The 20,790-nt window shown below is 47.2% G+C and overlaps 1 protein-coding gene across 9 annotated transcripts in view; it reads right to left on the bottom strand.

Moving 5' to 3' along the window:
* LRWD1 (leucine rich repeats and WD repeat domain containing 1) overlaps positions 1–20,790 on the bottom strand; it is a 730,516-nt gene that overhangs the window by 19,791 nt on the left and 689,935 nt on the right. The gene's annotated exons all lie outside the window — the stretch shown is intronic.

The following is a 20,790-nucleotide window of genomic DNA, read 5'->3' as shown; positions in this document are numbered from 1 at the left end:
GCCTCGAACATACCGCCGGTTTATTTACTTAATATTAATTCGCCGGTTGGTATTTTTTTGCCAAGACTCGATTCTAAAATGGCGTTTGTGTTCTCTTCTGTGACTCCAACCCAAGTCGAGCCCTTTGTTCCACTTTTTGGCGGGCTTCTCCACAGAAGCCTCCAAAAATGGAGACACTGTATGGGTACCACAGGGGGTGTTTGAGGGGGTTTAGGCACCCTGGACTGAGTTACCTTGGTAACTCAAGTCGCACTCTTGTGCGATTGGCCCAAGTGGTGAGCCGGCCGGCTCACCACTTAGTATGTTTGATTGACAGCTAGGCTGAGTGAATGGGGGTATGCTGCATAAAAGCAGGGCTTTGGGGACTGGAACTTCAGAAGTCGCCACAGGACCTGAGAATCTGATGAGGGAGAAGCTGAGCCGACCTACCACGACGACACCACCGGTGGAGCCCTGCGGAACCGACTCACCACTTCCCGACGACAGAGAAGATCTCCCGGCTTGAGAGGCTTCTTCCCCTGACTGGTGGGCACAACCAGTTTACCTTCTTTCTTCGCACCCCAGACCGGTTTGTGGTCGAACTGCCCGTGCCAAGCACCCCGGCAGCTGGATAGCCACTCACCACTGAACCGCAAATCAACGGACCGCTCCTTGTACCTGAGAAATTCCGCTGCTGGTTTCCACCCTGACAGTGCAACGGACTCCTGTCTTCCTCCACAAGATCCTCTCTTCCCTTGGACGAAGCACCGACTTGCATTCGCTGCCAGGAACAACTGCCCCCGCTGAAGTGTTCTCACCACTTTAAGGTACTGTGTCCGCCAGGCCTCCCTTTCTAAAGATTGCTACAAGGTAATAATAACCCCTTAACCTTCTGGACTGGGCTGGCCGCTTTGATCCTCTAACTGGTCCCTCTCTTTGATCCAACTCCTTTTTGAACCGTTACAAGACTTTTTTGTGCACTGCAACCGTGTGACCTTGGACACATTTCGTTTGGATCCTCTTAAATGGATCCGGCCTACTGACTCTGAATTCCTAGTGTTACTTTGCCTTCCTCCCTTGTTGTGTTTGTGAAAAAGTGTTGGGATCTGTTTCAATTTATTCTCTGCTTTTCTCTCCCTTTTAAAATGAATTATTAGAGTGCCATCTGCGTTAAGCGCTCACCGCTGTCTGAAAATAAGTGGGACTTTACTTAAGACTTGTCTAATATTCTTTTAAGGGAGTGTATATCTTTTAGTGACCGTGTTTTTGAATTGCTTACTATTTGTGCCTGTGTGTTTTTCTAGATGTGGTTTTAAATAAATAAGTATATCTCTTTTACACCAAGCCCTGTTCAGTGTTTACTTGTTCTATTATGTTCTCTTGACCTATTGTGAATACTCTGTATACTGCCCAACTCTTCTTGAGGGAAGTCTGACTGCTCAGCCACAGCTACCAAGTGAATCTGTGTGGTACAGACTGCTACCAAGTGGGTTTTCTGCCATACACCTGTAGCCCTAAATCTTTTGAAGTGGTCCCAGAGGGAACTACACAGGTTTCTGCCTAACACTAGGGCGGCAGATTGCCAGAGGAGCGGCATCTTATGGCAGTTCATTTTCAATTTACTGATCGTCATGTTTTAAATATAAAGCCAATGTTGTTCCTCAGAGTCTGGCTGATCCACAACACTGCAAGTAATTTTGTGCGGTTAGCATTCATTCCACTCTGGCATTCTTTGATGGCTAAACTTGTATATATGCTTGATATTTGCAAAAAAACGTTGTTAGGGTGACTTGTTTGAAAAAGCAAACTTGTACCAAACATAGCACGCTTTAGGTATTTAGTGATTCAGTCATACAACGGATCTAAAACTCTTTGGTCATTCTTAGCTTCCCAAAATGCTCTTCAACAAACAAAACATACCTCACAACCTCATTGGTTTTTTTTATTGGTGCCACTTAACATTATTTCTAATCAATACACACATACACTGTTAGCCGATCACGTTTATATACAAATATACAACATACATTTTTGCAAACTGCTGCAAAAATGCGGGTTTTCCTTCAGAAAAGTAAACGTTAAAAAAGATTTTACAATATTAAATGTATGCCTATGCTTAAGTCGAGCACAGAGTTCACAGAGGGGCAATACAATGATGTTCATAAGTAAGCAGTAATTTCCCTTCCCAGCCCCACATTTTAGAGGTCTGTGGGCGCACAAAAGGTGGGAGCATAAAATAGATCACAGAGAAGTTAAAATGGTGAAGAGTAAGGTTTATGTTACTAACCTGTAACTATTGTTCTCCAGCATGGGTCTGGCATGGATTCACATGCTCATAAATATTGCCCGTCAGGCTGGGAATCCTCCGTAAAAGAAAAAACAGTTCCATTTCTCCTCTAAACCAATCACTGTCCTCTGGGTCATACTGCACCCATCCAATGAAAGTCCGCTCACTAAGAACCGCCTTAGGCAGCAATCTTCAGATATAGTAAGCAAGTAAAGGGCCAGTAGAACCAACAAGAGCCGCAGAGGGGCTGGAGGGAGGGTTCGCATGTGAATCCATGCCAGACCCATGCTGGAGAACAATAGTTACAGGTAAGTATCTTGTTCCTTCTCCAGCATGGGGTCTAGCATGGATTCATATGCTCATGAATAACGAATACACAGCAGTACAACATTACACAACCACAGTAACTGGCAAGGATCGACAAAAGCAATTAATTCTTACCTCTGGACCAGACCAACCTCAAGCAAACAAGTTGAGTAGAACTGCTTGGCCTACTCTGGACTCTGGAATCCTTGTCGACGCAGTAGAACTTTGTGAAGGTGTGCGTGGACCTCCACATAGCAGCCCTGCAGATGTCCAGCATGGACACACCAGACAGAAATGCAGTCGTAGCAATCGCTCTGGTGGAGTGGGCTCTCAGCCAGCCAGCCAACGTCAGTTCACCAACCGATGCCATGTGCATGATGCAGCCGGACAGCCATCTTGAAATGGAAGCCTTGGACAAGGCCTTCCCATGGTTCGCAGGGCCAAAGTTCACAAACAATTGTGAAGTCTTCTGAAAACTCTTTGTGCGTGTCATGTAGAACTTCAGGGCATGAGCAACGTCCACCAAGTGCAAGGTCCTCTCCACCGGCGACAAAGGTTTCAGGGAGAAAACAGGCAACATCTAAGGCTTGTTGAGGAGGAACTCTGATGGAACATTCAACAGGAAAGAGGTGCGTACACAGCACCACCCTTGATTCGTGGAAAGTCGGGTACGGTTGCTTGCAGGATAGGGCTTGGACCACACCTACATGCCTGGAAGAGGTTTTGGAAAGTTGTCTTCCACAAAAGAAACTTGAGTGAAGCCTGATGCATAGGCTCGAAGGCTCACCCCCCCCACCCATGAGCCACATCAGAACCACGTTGAGTTCCCACGCTGGGACAGGAGCCTTCACCGTTAGGCAGGGTCAGAAAAGGCTTTAGAGAAACTCCTTGACAAGTCTGTGGTACCACAGCGAGGATCTCCCTGGGGATCTGGTGCAGCAGGAGATGGTCGCCAGATGTACCTTGATGGATACGCAAGCCAGCTCGGCCTTTACCAAGAACAGCAAGTATGGAAGGATCCGAGGAGCCGCGACACTCAGAGGGGTAATCTTCTGCGACCGGCACCATGTAGCAGAACGCTTCCACTTATGGCCACAGCACTTCAAAGTCGACGATGCCCCGGCCTTGGTGAGGACTTCCCTGCAGTCCACTGGCAACTCATAACCTCTAAACTCTAAGCCAAACTTTCAGGTTCAATAATCCTGGGTCGCGATGAAGGATTGTACCTCAATCTCTGGTGAGAAGACCCGGAACCACCAGCAAATCGACTGGAGGCGCTGTTGACAGGCTGAGAAGATCCAGATACCAAGTCTGACTCTGCCACAGCTGGGCGATGAGCCTATGTATTTTTGTATTTTATGAAGTGCCTTAATCCAAAGCACTACATATTTGAAAACAATACGGTACAATAATAAAATTGGTTAAACAGACAATCAAATCCAGATCGCAATCATTCAAGGGTGTTGAAGATGGATTTTCAAGGAAGCATGGAAGAGAGTAGTGAGAGTGGAAGAGCATTCCAGTTGAGGGGCGCAAGAAGCTGAAAGTATCGGAAGCGAGACTGGGCACATGGAGGACGAGGCACCACAAGTCTAAAGAGAGGAAGACCGTAGAGAATGGGTTGGGGTTTAGAAAGATAAAAGCAGAGCGAGGCAGTTGGGAGCAAGACCATAGAGGGGTTTAAAGACGAGGCAGAGAAAGTGAAATTTGATTTGAGAGTAGAAGGAAAGCCAACCAACCGTAGCAAGAGGAAGAAATAGAACCTTGATAGGGAAGAAGACAAAGTAAACTAATAGAAGAGTTTAAGACTGACTTTAGTGGGGCAAGACAAGAGCTTGGAAGACCAAAGAGGAGTAGACCAGTAAAAAAGTCCAGAGAAAATCAGTGAGGAGTTTGGATGCCTGGAAGGTGAGGAAGGGGTGAGCTTTACGGATATTATAAAGATGAAAACATCATGAGCGGGAGGTGAGAGAAATATGGTGAGAGAAGGAAAGATTGGAATCAAAGTGGAGACCAAGATTACAAGCACTAGTAGTAATTGGAAGATTAGAGGAAGGGAAGGATATGAATGGGGGTGGAGGATAGGGCGGGGGGGTGAAGTGTTAGCAGGGAAGAACAGAACCTCCGTCTTCCCTGCATTAAGAGTGAGAAAGTGAGAAAACATCCAAGATTTATTAGCAGTAAGACAGACTGAGGGTGTGGTGGATTTCATGAGTAGATGAAGAGAAAGATGGAAAAAGTGGAGTTTCATCCGTGTAGAAGTGATGTGAAAGACAAAAAGAAGAGATAAGAGACACGAGTTGTGAAGTGTACAGTAAAAAAAGGAAGGGGCCTAGGACGGACCCTTTTGGTGCCCCATGGTCAAGAGGGAAAAATGTAGAGGTTTTGTGTCCACCCATGAGACAGAGAAAGTCCGACTGGAAAGATAAGGGCTAAATCAAGATAGAACAGAACCCTTAAAACCAAAAGAAGAGGGGGAGGTCTGGAGCAAAGGGTGATCCACTGAGTCAAATGCAGAAGATAAATCATGAAGAATGAAAAAGGAAGAATGTTTAGAGTATTGGGCGGAGAGAAGGGTGAGGACAGTGATCAGGGCAGTTTCAGTACAGTGGAGAGGACGAAAGCCAGATTGAAATCGAGGATGAGAGAACAGTAATAAAATGTGAGATCTGAGAACAGACAAGATGTTCTAAGAGTTTAGAGAGATAGGGTAGAAGAGCTATAGGACGGAAATTGGAAACACAGGATTAGCTGTGTTTTTTTCTTTAAAGATGGGAATAATAGTTGCATGTTTAAAGGAAACAGGAAAGACAGAAGTAGAGCGGCAGGTGTTAAAGAAGGAGACGAGATAGGGAATTAGAAGAGGATAGACCTTGGGTATGAGAACAGAAGAAATTGGATCGGTAGCAGTAGGGTGTGCTTTATTAAGTAGGAAAAGAACAGTTAGAAATAGGAGCGAAGTGAGAGATGAAGGGAGAAGAGGTAGAAAAAGAGGGAGGTGTGCGTGGAGGAAGGGAGTTTTCAAAATCTTGACGGAGGGAGAGAACCTTCGATGAGAAGAAATGGGCAAAGTCAAGAGCAGACAGAGTGGAGTAAGAGTGATCGGGTGTGGGAGGAGAGAGAAGGCGTGCAAGCGTTTGAAAAAGACGCCTAGGGTGGGATGAGTATCATCAGCATTGGCAGAGAGTGTTGAGGACTCGTAGCAGGAGAAGTAACCGAGGGAACAGATACAGAAACAGTTCGTCCAACGGGAATGAGAAGGCGTCCAAGCTCTAGCATTTGCAGTTTGCTGCGGTCTCAACAGATCCATCTGGATTCGGCGAACAGGCCTTTCACCTGATCCCAACAAAGCTCCCACTCGTGGTAGGAGCAGAGTTCCCTGATGAGGGAGTCTGCAATGGTGTTCTTGAGGCCCACCAGGTGAAGAGGGACTACCTCGTCAGACTGCCCAGTGCCACAAGTTCAGAGCCTCCTTGGAGAGCGCCGGGGATGGAGTGCCCCCTTGCTTCCTGATGTAGAACATGGTGGTGGCATTGTCCGTGAAGATCCCCACCACATTGCCTTTCAGAGACGGTAGGCACGACTTGAGGGCCCAGAACACACCAGTAGCTCCAGTATGTTGATATGCAGATCCTTCTCTGGCAGCTACAGGCCTCTGGCGTGCAGACGTCCGGTGTGCGCTCCCCACCCTTCCACGGAGGCATCCGTGGTGACGGTCTCTTGGTATGGGGGTTTTGAAATCCCGTGCCCTGGGTGATGTCGGAGCAGACCCCCCCCCCACCATTCTATCACCCGTCGGAACTCCTCATCGAGGGGGTTCTTGTGTATGAAACTTCCAGACACCTGTATCCAACGGGCATCCAGGAATTCTTGTAGGGGTCACATCTGCAGAGGCGGACGAGGTAGATACAGGATGACATGTTCATTAACATCTTTATGGCCTGCACCGTCGCCGTCTTCACCGAAGACGGCCATTGCACCTTTCCTTGAATGGCTGCTAGCCTCTCTTCTGAGGGAGAGGCCAGGCAAGACAGTGTTGAGTCTGCACCTAGGAACAACGCATTCTGGGAAGGTGTTCAGCAGGACTTCAGATAGTTGACAGAGAATCCCAGATCTGTCAACAGTCGGGTGGTGGCCTTCGAGTGTTCGTCGGCCAGCTACCACGAGCGGGCACGAATCAGCCAGACGTCCAAGTACGGATATACATGTATGCCTTGTAGATGGGCCGCCACTGGTGCCAGGCACTTTGTGAATACTCTTGTGGCAGACTTCAAGCAAAATTGTAGGGCGTTGAACCGGTAGTGCTGGCCTTCACCATGAAACAGACATTTCCGATGTTTCTTGTGAATGGGGACGTGGAAATATATACGTCCTCCAGGTCCAAGGACGTCAAGAAGTCTTTCCAGTTGGCAGCGCACGTGCTGCAACGGGACCATCCTTAATTTCTGGGACTAAGCATTTGTTCAGGCGTCGCAGGTCCAGGATGGGCCTTCAGCCCCCCAGTCTCCTTTCTGACTAGAAAGTATCTGGAATAAACTCCAGAGCCGCTGGTGAACCAGCTCTACCACCCCTTTTCGTAGCATGGCTCGTACCTCTTCCAGAAGCTGAAGGATGTGCTGCTCTTGACGAGGAACCAGCAGAATACGAGGACACCTGCGTTGGAACTCCAAGGTGTGCCCCTGGGCGAGAGTATCCAGCACCCACCGGTCGGTGATCTTTCGCCACTCTCTGACTGGTCAGCCAGCCTCCCACCAGGGTGCATGAGTGGGGACCCACATTTTGATTCAGGAAGGCTATCTGTACGACATGGAGAACCTTTGATGACCTGCTTGATTTCCCCCCGGAGGAGCAAAAAGATAAGCAGTGCTGCTGAAGTGCGCCATCTCCGTATTCGCTTTGATGGCCTGAAGGGTCTCGCCGACGTCCTTGCCAAACAGATTTTCCCAGTCGAAGCACATGTCCAGCACCTTCGCTTGGACCTCCCGACGGAAGTTAGCGGCCTTCATCCATCCCTGCTGACTAAGGCAGACACGGCTCCCCATTTTCCAGAAGCCTGTGTCGGCGACATCCAGTGCCACCGTGATGGTGTGCTCCGATGCCACTTCCCCTTGCTGGAAGAGGGCGAGGTCCTTCATCTTCTTATCGTCGGTTAGGAACTCCAGGAACAGTCCTAGTTTGTATCACAACTCCCAGTCATACCTTGCTAGGATCGCCAGTGCGTTGGCCGCCTTGATTGTAGACGCAGCAGTGTAAATCATCTTCCCCATGGGGTCCCATCCTTTTGCCCCCCCTTCGCTGCCTGGAGGGACCATTTCCTCGCGGCCGCTAACACCACTGAGTCCGGCGATGGTTGCAACCTCAGGCATTTGGGTGTAGAGTCTGGCACCCTATGCTTCTTTTCCAACCTATCCAGCTTGGCTGGAGCTGTGCAAGGGTTCTTAATGAGGGCTATGCCCTCTTCCCCAAATATTGTCCAGATAAGGCACAGCCATGATAGTCTTCCTCTTGGCCCCTCGCCTTTGATACAAAAAGCCCACCTTGGTTTCCTCCAGCACCAGCTGGAATAGCTCAGAGGCCCTGGCGATCATGGAGTGCAACTAACCCACCTTGTCCGGTGTGGAAACCCTAGGTGGGGCATCCAAATGTGGTGACTCACCGTCCACTGCAACGCTATCTTAGTCGTTATCTGTCCTATCCGTACCAGTGTCTGGGTCTGCTTGGGGTGTTGGGTCCCGACATGGTGGAGGAGGTTGATATGGGGGCATCAGATGATGCTTCCTCTTTGGCGGAGGCTGACCGGGGACCTGGGGGACCACAGGTACCTGTGTCAGAAGCACACTCATATGGATCTTTGACACCAAGGTGTGGAGAGTCGATCGAATATACAAGAAAATGTCCCTCGGCTGAGAAGGCAAAACAGGATAACTAGGGTCTGGGCCGTCCTCCTCGTCATAGTCCTCGTGGACTGTATGCATGAATTGATCTTAGTCGTCCGTGGACAAGACCTCCATAGCTTGGGCGTCGACCTGGGAGGGTTGTTTCAGGGCCTCCTCACACAGCCGCACCCTTTTTCCTCCCTGAGGGGTTCGAACCAGGACCTGTATCTTCACCCCTTCTAGTGTGCCTGCAGATTTTGCCAAAGCCTCTGCGCTGGTGTTGCGCTGTGGGGGCAGAGATGCTTTCTGCGCCATGGGAGCCACTCTTAGGATCAGCGCATGTAGCTGCCGTGGTAGCAGTAGCTGTTGCGGAGTCACTGACAAGGTCTGTGTCGGTTGAGTCTGCTTGGACTGCACAGCCTTCTCTGCCCGCAACTTCTCCGATTTCTCCCATAGCTTAGCCAGGGTAGACTACTTCCTCTTTGAAGTGGAGCTCGATGGTAGGCTGGCAATCGAGGTGGAAGGTGATGCTGATCACCCCCTATCCATTTAGGTACCCGCTTCAGCAGCGAACCTGGTGGACACAGACTTGCGGATCTTGGCCGAATCTTGGGTCCCCATGGATGAGGCACCCTCAATGGACTTAGAAGACCGCTCCTCGGACCAGATGGTCCTGGACGAGGCATGACCCTGCTCGGAGCACGGGCCAGAGGCATTGGTGTTGAGCCATGCCGCCAGCGTACTATGCCTGTCCTTGTTGTCTTAGAAACCAGAGGCATATCTCGCACTCTACATCCTTATGGTCCAGGTGAAGGCAGTAGAGGCATTGTGGGCGCTTGTCCTCCACAAACACATTCTGTAGCCCGCATTTGGTCCAGGGCCTAAAGAGTGCCCTTCCCTCCATCATGGTTGGAGGACGCAATGAATCCTAGCCCTTGAAGAGTGCAGAACTTTACCGACAAAGGATGCCGGCTGTCGGCAGATGAAGAAAAGAGTGTAAGGGCTCTTTGAAACAAAAATTGAACTTTTGAAAAAAAAAAACACGACAAAAACATACAAATAGCTCGGAGAGCAACTCGAGGACTCCCAACAGTGAAGCGTGCAGTAAAAATCCGAAGATGGCTGCCAGAGGGAGAGGACCATCATTGGATTGGGTAGTATGACCCAGAGGACAGTGATCGTTTTAGAGGAGAAACACAGTTTTAAAGGGAACTGTCTTCTTTTACCGACGATTCCCAGCCGGACGACAGGGAATATTCATGAGCATGTGAATCATGCCAGACCCCTTGCTGGAGAAATCTGAATGCCCAAGTGCATCCAGACACCTGTGAAAGGATATCTAAAGCCATAGAAGGGTGAAACAAAAACAGAGCCAAATGTACACACCGTTTCACAGCTGTAAAGGTGTCCCGTAAAGAAATCCATTCAGCCATCTTTACAGAAGTTGCTCAATGCTAAGCAGGTAAATGGCATCCCTGCTGGGTTTATCATGAGTCTTTGATAGATTCTGCTTCACGCTCAGTACTACCAGGAGAACCAACTGCAAAGTATGTCATAATGCATAACTATGATGCCTGTATCTAAAATATATGTAAAGATTACTTATAAGGTAGGACTTTTTCTGTGAAACGGTACATTAATCGACAGCAGGGCATCTACTCTATACCCACACATCTCAAACTGTTCCTATGTATTTTACAGTCCAACCAACTAGAGCGTTAAACATTTTAAATTGGTATTAAGTGAAATACTGGTTTTATTTTTACCAGAAAAAAAAGGATCGATTTAGAAAGACTGTCTTTCTAAATTGAACTGTCAGCACCTGCAACGAACAAGAATGCATGCAGGGCTGACTGGCAAGGCAAGACCCCGAGGAGTCGCCGCATGAGTGTCAGGTGAGTGAGTGTCTGTGTGAGATAAGTAAGGTTTGCGAATGGGAGGGGCAAGAGGGAAACTAAACTGGTTGTGTGTTGGTGATTTTATGCAGTGGGTGAGCGGGGGAGCAAGGAGGCAAGATTGACGCAAGTGTGGGAGGTGAAACCCCCTGAATTAACCCCCCCCCAAAAAAAACTCAGACATGTGCCAGACAAAAATCGCCTGAAATAAAATCGGTCTACATGTGCAGCCTTCAAAAAAGCAGAAAATTGACATAAAACCTTTAAACAACTTTAAATGCAAGCTGGAAAGACAAATAGCCTAAACTACACCCTCAAAGGTAATATTGTGCTGAAATGCCTGAGCCATTGCTCAGTTTCACTCTGGAGTGCTGGGTATTTTGAACAATTGCACAAACAGCAATGATGTAAAAAGTATAAAAGGTGCCTGCATTGTGCAGCTACGAAGAATGCTGTGGCTTCCCACATAAGAATGTTCAGGGTCACCCTTATCCATTACTCAAACGTGAGAATACACAGCCAAATATTCAATTTTGGCGTTAACCGCCCCCGCCTGTTACAGGGGGTGTGAGGGTTGACAGCCTGAGTTATGGGCCCGAGCAAAGCAAGGGCAAATAACGAGGGACCTGGCCCCTTACCACCTATTCCAGCCCTTGGAACAGGAGTTTAATGCATTTTTCGGGGGGATAGATCAGGGGCAATGTGCTTGCCCTGGAAGCAAGACGACAGGGAGTAACAGGTTCGATCCCTGGGTCCGCGCTTGCAAACCCCTGGGTATTAAGCACGCTATAAATAACCTATCATATCATACCACCATTAGCACCCGTCCCAAGGGCTGGGACAGGGTTAAATAAACGTATTTTCCTACCGCAAACAGACGTCATGTGGCATCTTGATCGCGGTAGGAAAACACTTTTCCAAACTGGCCACCATGGAAAGGGAAGGTGGGGCTCCGTACAGAGCCCCTCTTCCCTTTCCATGGTGGCCTGCAGGAGCCCAAGATGAAGGAGCAGCTGCGTGGGGGGTGGGAGGGTTTGGGAAATGGAGGGAGGGGGAGAAGATGGGAGCGGGGAAACCGGCCATCAAGCGGCATGGAACGTGGGCCAAAATTGCTGGTTTCAGCCCACATTCCTAGCCACCCGATTGGCTGGCTCCACCCACCAGGGTGCAAATGAGGTTTCTGGCCAGGCAGAGTTTACAAATTTCATTTGTGATTTTGCCATATTTTAATGGCGTTCCAGCCCAGGGGACCTAGGTACATTGGCTGCAGCAGGTAACACTCCTTATTTCCATTTTAGTACAAAAGGTTCAGCATGATCCAATGTCCAACGGGCTGGTAAATATAAAATAATTTCTTCTTAAGGCAATATGTACCGTCAATGTCATACAAGCATAGCTGTGGGAATGAAGATCACCATAAAACAAATGACCATTCGAAAAACAGTAGAAATGTCATGTTCAAAAGCAGACTAGTTTACGCTAACTTGTTGAGTAGATATGCTATGCCCTAGTGCACACGTTTGTCGACTACCTCGAATTAACGGATCAGAGTACAGATCAAGGCACAGCACCTTGCATCAAGGGTAAAGCAAAAGTGATAAATTAAGCATTGTCACATGGGTAGACTGACTAATCTAGCCACATGAGAATGCTTCACTTATCAGTTTGGTTTACCTTTGATACACAGTACTGTGTATTAAAGGTAAAGCAAACACAAGTGTTATCGCATGGCTAGCCTGTCCTACATTTAGTCTAGCCAGTTACATTTAGTCTAGCTAGTTGACACTTCTGTTTGCTTTAGCCAAGATGCACAATACCGTGCATTACTCCATTACACACTTCTCATGTGCTCATTCATTATCCGGCACCGCCTTAGATTAATCTTCACTTGTCTATCTACCCTCAAGCAGATGGAGTGATGGGTCCCCAACAAAGACTGAAGCCTCTTAAGCTCCAGCAGCGTAGTGCCTGGTCCCACGCACAGGTCTCACCCGTGCCAACATTGCTATTCTATTGAATATATAATACCCGTCTCAAAGGTACAATGCCTGAAACACAGACTCAAGCAATTATCACACCTCTAAAAGAAATCTACAACTGACGAAGGTATTGGGCACCCATAAACTAAGTTCAAATTTCCTACTGCCCAAGACAATCTTAGAAAGGAAAGCAACTAAGGACAACATAGGCTTTATGTGGAGCATTGCAACAGCAGGCACAAGGAGCAGACGGGATTCATATCCATGAGAAGTACAGAGACTGCACTCGTGATCCGAGAGGGTCACATCCTCTCCTTAGGAAAAGGCGAACACTGAATGTTATTCAACAAAATCTTTAAGTGACCAGAGCCATAGTTCCTTTTCATATAGATTACTTGGGCCCCCAAAAACCTGATCCACCAAATCCAACTTCCACAGATCAAAGCAGCTACAGTAGGATGATGGAGGACCGATTCCAAAACGTTTTTTACATCGACCATACAAGAAAAGGCCCCACATACCCAAGTAAACAACCAAATACTCACCTTCAAGAAACCTTCAATCTGCCAGCTTTATGAACCCAGCACCATTATCTACAAGAAAAGATATGGCAGAAAAATCCTTAACCACAGGGACAGCCCTTTGGGCCAACCTTCATTTCCCTCTTCACTGTGAAAAGGGGAACTACAAGTTTAGGAAGCTACTTACAACCCACTTCTACAAACAATTCTTTGAAAAATATCCCCTCCTGCCCCACCCCACATCTATACCACTCTTGGTAATTTACTGGGGCAATCACTAACTTAGAAATTTGCCAATGATCTGGCATATCACATACTCATATACAACTATATCTGAATAAGATTTTTGCTTATAACTTGAATGGACTTCGTGGATCGGTCATGGAACTGTGACTGCAATGCAGCTCAAGCCCAGTTCGGCAAAAAATGAGAATGTTGTACAACTTAAGCAACTCATTGCTTTTTCCCCCTGCTCAGATTCCCGCAAATATGCGCTTTTGTTACTCTGATGGTTCTAGCACTTGACTGAACTGGAAGGTGCCTGGGACACAGCAAAACTACTGGTCTCTCCTTTCTACCTGCTACTCCCCTCCACACATTTTGATCACGTGTTCCCCACACTCCCCTACTTTGCTTGGCGTGTCACAAAGTGAATGATTTGTAAGGTGCCCACTACAAATACAAAAATAAACCTCTCAGCCGAATACTAGATGGCATTTTGCTGAAAAGAATATCAATAGACAGGAACTAGTGGCTCGAATCATTCCTCCATATCCAGATTAAGCAAAGCAACGTAGAGTCAAAAGGATCCTCCAGGTTAAGGTCTTCATGAGATATAGCTTGAATATTTTCCAGGTTTCCTCTGCTTTTAAGCATCTACAATTGTGCTAAAAAAAAACAGCTGGAATTTCATTTCCATGGGAACTAACCACAGATCCATTTCAGTCTGGGAGTGTAAACATGGCACATTAGCTTGAACTGTCTAGAGACCAAGTTGACTAGGAGATGAAGGCCAACCATCTAAAATTCAAGGGTGTCAAAATAGATAATCTGGTACTGGTCGGTGAAGAGGATAACATGAATATGTTCTTATGGTACACAATCCTGTGTACAGTCCCCATCCACACCTAAAAAGAAGAGAATATAGGAAGCAATCTGATTTTGGCTTTACCACCTTCACCCAAAAAATAAAAGTGGTCAAGGGATCAAACATCAAACTAGCCATGCCTCAGAAAATGTGATCAACTTGTTCCAACTACTGCCTGAATTTAGCGCTCAACAGCCGAGGTCACAGCCCACCTGAGCAACAGTGTAACCTACAACAGCGCTCTGTATAATGTCTGCTAGTCTACATCTGTCCATATCCGGCAGCCACATCATTCCTTAGCCAGCAGGGTAGTTTGGTGAGTTAAGTGCTCACCCCAGGTATTGTTCAGCCTGCAGAGCACATACTCCAAGCCCAACAGGTGGGACCAACTCGCTCCTTGATTCTTCCGAAGTCAATAAATGGAGTACTATGAAATTGGCTAATAACTATTAGAATGCTTAGAGACAGGAGGATTCCAACATGAAGACCTCATTTATTTTTATTATTACAAAACTTTGACATAGGAGTTATTAGGAACAGAAAAAAGTAAAGGGACTGGATATTGGTCACCATAGAATACTGTATCACATTCATCTGAAATTTGAAAAATGCATGTAATTATTAAACATAAAGAGCATTTACCAGCATGGCAATAGTAGAGCCAGGTCTCTTGGGGAACAGGTGAATGCTCTCAATATATTTCTTCAATTAGATCACCTCCTGCTCAGTTACTTCTGAAGATCAACTCGGTCATTAGGACTATGAGTACAGGGATCATGTGATGCGATGACTATGTAATACCACAGAAGGGTACTACCTCTTATGCACTGTGAATTTAACTGCCTTTGAACTATAGAAGAGAGTCTGAAGCCCACCCTCTTTCTGAGACACTGCAACTCAACCATCTGATTTGGCTAACAGTGGCCACAGTCTTCAGCCTGATGGATGACGCAGGCCCATTCATCTTACGCGAAGGTAAGTTTAATGGTATTTTCCAGTTCAGACATAGGAGTACTCAGACAGGTCCATCTACACTCTGCCAATCCTCACTCAAACTGATAGTTAAAACATTCACTCAGCCTTTACACCAACATTCTACACCGACATCAGGCTCTCCCTGCAGCACTGTACACACAGACTGCTACACCTCTCCCTCTATAAATATATAAACAACCCAAAGGACTCATGAAGAAACCGAGCCATATTTGAAATACTGAAAGGGAAACACTACAAGATATGTAGTAAATTCCCAAAACTCTTTATCCCAATATGAGGGGGTGGGGGCAGCAGGCTGCATCTCCTCCATCTGACTTGCAGCCTGTTACCCACCGCGAGATGCAGTATTATCCCATCAGATAGCACAGGAAGATTGGAACTTGGTGACATGCACATCCCAGAATACTCCCGGACCTTACAAACAATCCTCGAATTAGGAGCCAGGTTAAAACCACTTGGTTATCCAACTCTGCGAAAGCATGGCCTTCACGGAACACCTGCCGAGTATAATAGATGATTGTTGTCAAAACCACAAATCTGCAACATTCAGCGAACATACTAAACCCAATCAAGGGTTGCTAAGGCCGCAAAACTCTGGTGTTTGTGGAATACATGGGTAACAGTGACACAGTAAAGTTCAATGGAGGGAAGGAAGGGTGCAATCGCATCACCTTGGGGATCCCCATGCAATGCCAGTCCAGGCATGATGGTGAGAAAGCAGAACTGCACAGCCTCTTGTAGTCTGACTTCACACCACTTCCATACCCCTGCAAGACATACCAAAAGGCAGGGACGACCAACACTCAATCGACAAGCAAAAACCCACCCAACCAGACCAAGCCTGTGTTGACCATCACACATCCTACAAACAGGTCACAAGCAAGAAGACAAGTGTAACAAAACCTTTGCACTCACAAGTCACTGAAAAACATCTTGCCCATGCCAGGACTCAAAAACCTGCCCACACATGGTAGTAGTAAAACCACCATTTGCCATACCACCACTAAACCTATGCACTACTATGGGACTGAGCTAGTCCTCGCCCATGTCATGACCCCAAACCAATGACAATAAAAGCACACCTCAAACAAGAGAAAAATAAAAAAGAAAAAAAAAATCCTCACTGCACAATAAAGTCAATCTAAACCAAGCAGACACCTACCATAGGGCTTCCAAAGAAACTTCAACGCAGACCTTCCTTCTGGTGGAGGAAATGCAACCAAGAAACCAAACAGAACCAAACCAATGAAACATTTTCAAACAGATTGCTAACATTTTCTCCAAATTCAAGAACCCATCTGACCATTCTTGAATGGCTTTCAACTACATGACCTTCCCCAATAAAAATGTAAAATCTAAGGCAAGACGATAAAAATGTGGATCATTACACCATGATCTGGAACTATCTGGCTATTTTCAAACTTGAACGGCGTTCATCCTCTGGACAGACAGACATGTTCCCCAACTTTAAATCCCACAACAGTAAAGATAAGCAAGACACCCAGCATGAAGCCCAGCCCTGCACATGACCCATTACCTAAACAGAACCATAGCTACGTAACTGAACTAAGGGAACCCTAAATGTGTAGTGGACCCATTGATGGTACAACACTGAAAAATGCTAAATCTCACCTAACACCTACATGTGAGGCCACCGCATAGACTAAATAAATTTAGGCTGTAGAGACTGTATGACACCAAACATTAACCCATATTCCCTGACTTTAGAACATGGTTAGCCAGATTTTCCAAACTTTAACCCCTCACCCCCACCAAGATTCATCAACAAAGCAGTTATTACTGACCCAAAGAATAATGCAGGACACACTCCTTGCAAAATGTAAGTTCCCAAACAGACCTCCTATGTGAAGCTGAAGTGCAGTGTCAATAACCCCAAAAAAGCAGACCTTCATTAAGAAAATATTGCTGCCCAAAGATGCCAAACCTCTGAACTTTTTTTTTTTATATCTTGTTTTTATTAACATTTTACTGTAGGCAATGATCAAATACAACAAAAGAGGATTCAAACATATTCAAACAGATATCAACAGATAAACGGGTGAAAAACTACATCCCACCCTTCCCCCAGCCCCCCGCATCCCAGGTTTCAGGAGCAGTAAACAAAACTATATCTTTTTGCGACATGAGGTCAAGAATAGGGAGAGTTAAGCTTGTGAGGTCTTATCCGAGTTCAATCTGAATTCACTCAAGTCTCCCGCCCATTCATGGATCAGAGTCCTCTTGAGGAAGTATGATTCCAAGTAGCGCCATACTTTCGGGGCACCAAGCTCTGAGAGTCCCTTCTTTCAGGAAAGTCAGTAAAGATGCCCAATCAGATATAAACTGCATATGTTGACCTTGCATGGAGTATGTAAGCCACTCCATGGCCACAACCGACCACATTCTAGCCACCCACTCATGTTCTCGGTGAGGATCTTTCGACTTCCACCTGCGTGCCAGTGCCACTGCTGCAGACATCATGGTGACGTACACAATGCGGCCCGTTTTCGTAGGGATATCCATCAGGGCCCGGTTTAGGCCTAGCATATTGAGACCCTCCCCCCCCGTTTCCACACTCTGAGTCCCAGCACTCGTTCAATGGCCTGGTGGACAATATTCCAAAATGGATCTAGTCTTGGGCATTTCAACCAGATGTGGGCCCATGAGCCCCGCTCCCCGCACTTCCTCCAGCAAAGCGGAGAGGATCACGCAAACATTTTGTTTACTTTGATCTGAGTTAAATGCCACTGATACATTAGCTTCCACCACATCTCCCGGGTCTGGAGGGACCTAGTAAGTTTCGGGATCCGCTTCCATAATTCTTGCCACCCACTCTCCTCTATTACGGTGTCCGTCTCCCATTTCCTCATGTAGGTTCTATGTGGAAGTCCTTCCCCAAGCTTAATAAGCTTATAGATGGAGGCTATAAGGCCCCCCGTTTCCCTCGTGTGTATCTAAGTACTTCTCAAACAGGGTTAAGGGACGCGTACCTGCCTGCCTCTGGTCTGGGTGGGATAGCCAGTGTCTCAATTGTATATAACCGTACCTATGACTCTCCTTCAGTCCGAACCCTAATTTACACTGCTCAAAGTCCTTTACCTTGCCCCCTACAAACATGTCTCGGAGCATTGGACAACCCCCTAAGTGCCAGGCATCAAAAGCCAAGTTCTTACAACCGGGCGAGAATTGCGGGTTCTCAAAGAGGGGTGTGTAAGGGGAGGGGAAGGTAGTGATGTGCGCCCTCTCAACCACTGCGTCCCAGGCTTCCCCCACAGCCAAAGTAATATGGCTCTTGTACATCTGAGGGGGTCTGTCAGGTCTCGGTAGCCAAAGCGCTCCATCCAGCCTTCCGGCCATAACGCCCCATCTATTGATCTCCACGGTTTATCGCGGTCATATCTTTGCCAGTCCCTAAGAACCCTTATCTGGGTTGCCAAATAATAGTGCCTAAAATCGGGTTCCCCCAAGCCTCCCGGGATGGTGTGGGTCCTCATAATAGCTGAGGCTACTCTGGGGCATCTGCGGTTCCAGACAAAGGGATTTGTAAGATTATGAAGGGCTCTAAAGAAGGAGTTCGGGACTGCCACTGGAAGGACAGAAAAGTGGTATAGCAGCACAGGCAGTACTGTCATTTTGCGGACATTAATGCGCCCCACCCATGAAATGCACAACGGGCCCCAGTCTACCAATTTTGATTTAATTCTCTCCAACAGAGGGAGGTAGTTTGCCCGATATAGTTCCTCTACAGTTTCGGTAAGATAAACTCCTAAGTATCTAAGTCCCCCATTTGCCCATTTGAAAGCATAGTCTCGCTTGATATCTTGCACCAAGGTTGGTTGCAGATGAAGACCAAGAATCTGACTTATTAGTATTTACCTTCAGGCCAGCGACCCGCCCGAATCGATCAAACTCTTCCTTCAACGCTGGTAATGATGTCTCAGGGTCAGTTAGTGTAAGTAACATCTACAAATGCAGCGATTTTATGGGTCTGTCCTCCAAATGCGATGCTCTTTATCCCCCCCATCCATTCTTATCGCCTCTAGAAAACGCTCTAAGTGAAGTGCATAGAGCAGCGGGGACAGCGGGCATCCTTCCTTTGTATCCCTCTCTCTTTGTACTGGTTCTGAAATCTGGTTATTAATTGCTAATCAAAGGGAAGGATTTCGATAACAAGCCCTCACTCATGCAAATTTGGGCCCGAATCCCATTTTGGCCACTGTAGCAAAGAGGAAACACCACTCCACGCGGTCGAAAGCCTTTTCGGGGTCAATTGCTAAAAGGAGGGCTGGGATCCCCTTTATCTGGGACTTCTCGACCAAATGGATCACTCTCCGCACATTATCCGCAGTCTGCCGTTCCTTTACAAAGCCCGTCTGACCATTGCGGACCAGTTTGGGCATGAGAGAATCTAACCGAGACGCCAAGGCTTTTGCATCGACATTTATGAGAGCAATCGGGCGGTAAGATCCACAGTCTTCCGGATCTTTGCACTGTTTGTATATGAGAGCTACTTTGGCTTCGTCCATGGATTTGGGAAGGACGCCACAAAAGCCTCTGTAATTAAAGAGTCTGGTAAGTTGGGGAATTGCAAATACTTTGTGGGTCTTAAAGAAATTCGGCCGTAAAGCCATCAGGACCTGGGGCTTTATTCGGGGAGAGAGTTGAGATTGCTTTCCTGACTTCATCAGTCGTTATTTCCCCCTCAAGCTGTTCCCGCTCTTCCCCTGAGAGGGCTCCAAGATCAAGCCCATCCAAGTAAGCCTTTTGTAGCATGGGATCCGGATTACTTGACGCATATAAGGTAGCATAGAACTGATGGAATACCCTCTCTATTTCTTTGTTATTCTTAATCCTCCGACCACCCTCCCCCTTGATTGCTAGAATAGTTTTACGCTTTTCGCCCCTGCGTAGCATTCGGGCTAGCAGCCTATCATATGTGTTTGCCTTAATATAGTGCATTTGGCGCAGGCAAAGTAAACTGCGCTCGGCCGCTCAAGTTCGAATAAGGTTTAGTTGCCCCCTTAGCGTGCGGACTTCTCTAGCCGTGGCCGGCGTGTGTTTAATGGGCAATAATGCCATTGCCTCCAAGTTTCCTGGCCAGATTTTCTTCAAGCCTTAATTCCCTTTCCCTTCTGGCTTTAATTGCCATGATTTTCCCCCTTATCGTGGCTTTTAGGGCGTCCCATCATATTTGCGGGGTAGTGTCGTCCCAGCTATTCTCCACATATTCCTCCAGCTGCTGATCTACCTCTCGGACTAAAATCGGGTCTTTAAACAATGAGAAAGGATAACGCCATTTCCATATCCCGGGGGTCCCCGCGGTCAGCGTAAGATTAATGTCATAGGGGCATGATCGGATATCACGATGGGCCCGAGTGAGATCTCGGTGACAAGTCCCATAAGAAGGGCGGAGACCCAGATGTAGTCTATTCGGGAATGAGTTCTATGAACATATGAATAAAAAGTGTACCCCCTGTCTGACCCCTGTGTCTCCCTCCATGCGTCGACCAGGGCCAAGTCGTGAATTTTCTTTTGAAGATCTCCGGAAGGGCCGCCTGGTGTTCCCCACAAAGCCCTACTTCTATCCCGAGAGGGGTCCGAGGCCATGTTAAAATCCCCGGTTAGCACAATGCGTCCCTTTGCAAAGTCTCTCAAGCGGGCAAGAGACTTCTGGAGGAAGGCATCCTGGCCAACATTTGGTGCATATAGCGTGGCGACCGTGTATACTTCCCCTCTGCCCTCCAATATCAACGCCAGGTATCTCCCCTGCTAGTCTTTCTGTACTAACTTGATCGACAGGTTTAACCCGTCCTTCATAGCAAGGGCCACTCCTCCCTTTTTGCAAGTTTGGGTAGCCTAGAATA

The sequence above is a fragment of the Ambystoma mexicanum genome, chromosome 9 (assembly GCF_040938575.1).
Source record: "Ambystoma mexicanum isolate Mex_15411 chromosome 9, UKY_AmexF1_1, whole genome shotgun sequence".
In the NCBI taxonomy this organism is placed as follows: Eukaryota; Metazoa; Chordata; class Amphibia; order Caudata; family Ambystomatidae; genus Ambystoma; species Ambystoma mexicanum.
This window is presented reverse-complemented; position numbering and strand designations above follow the sequence as displayed.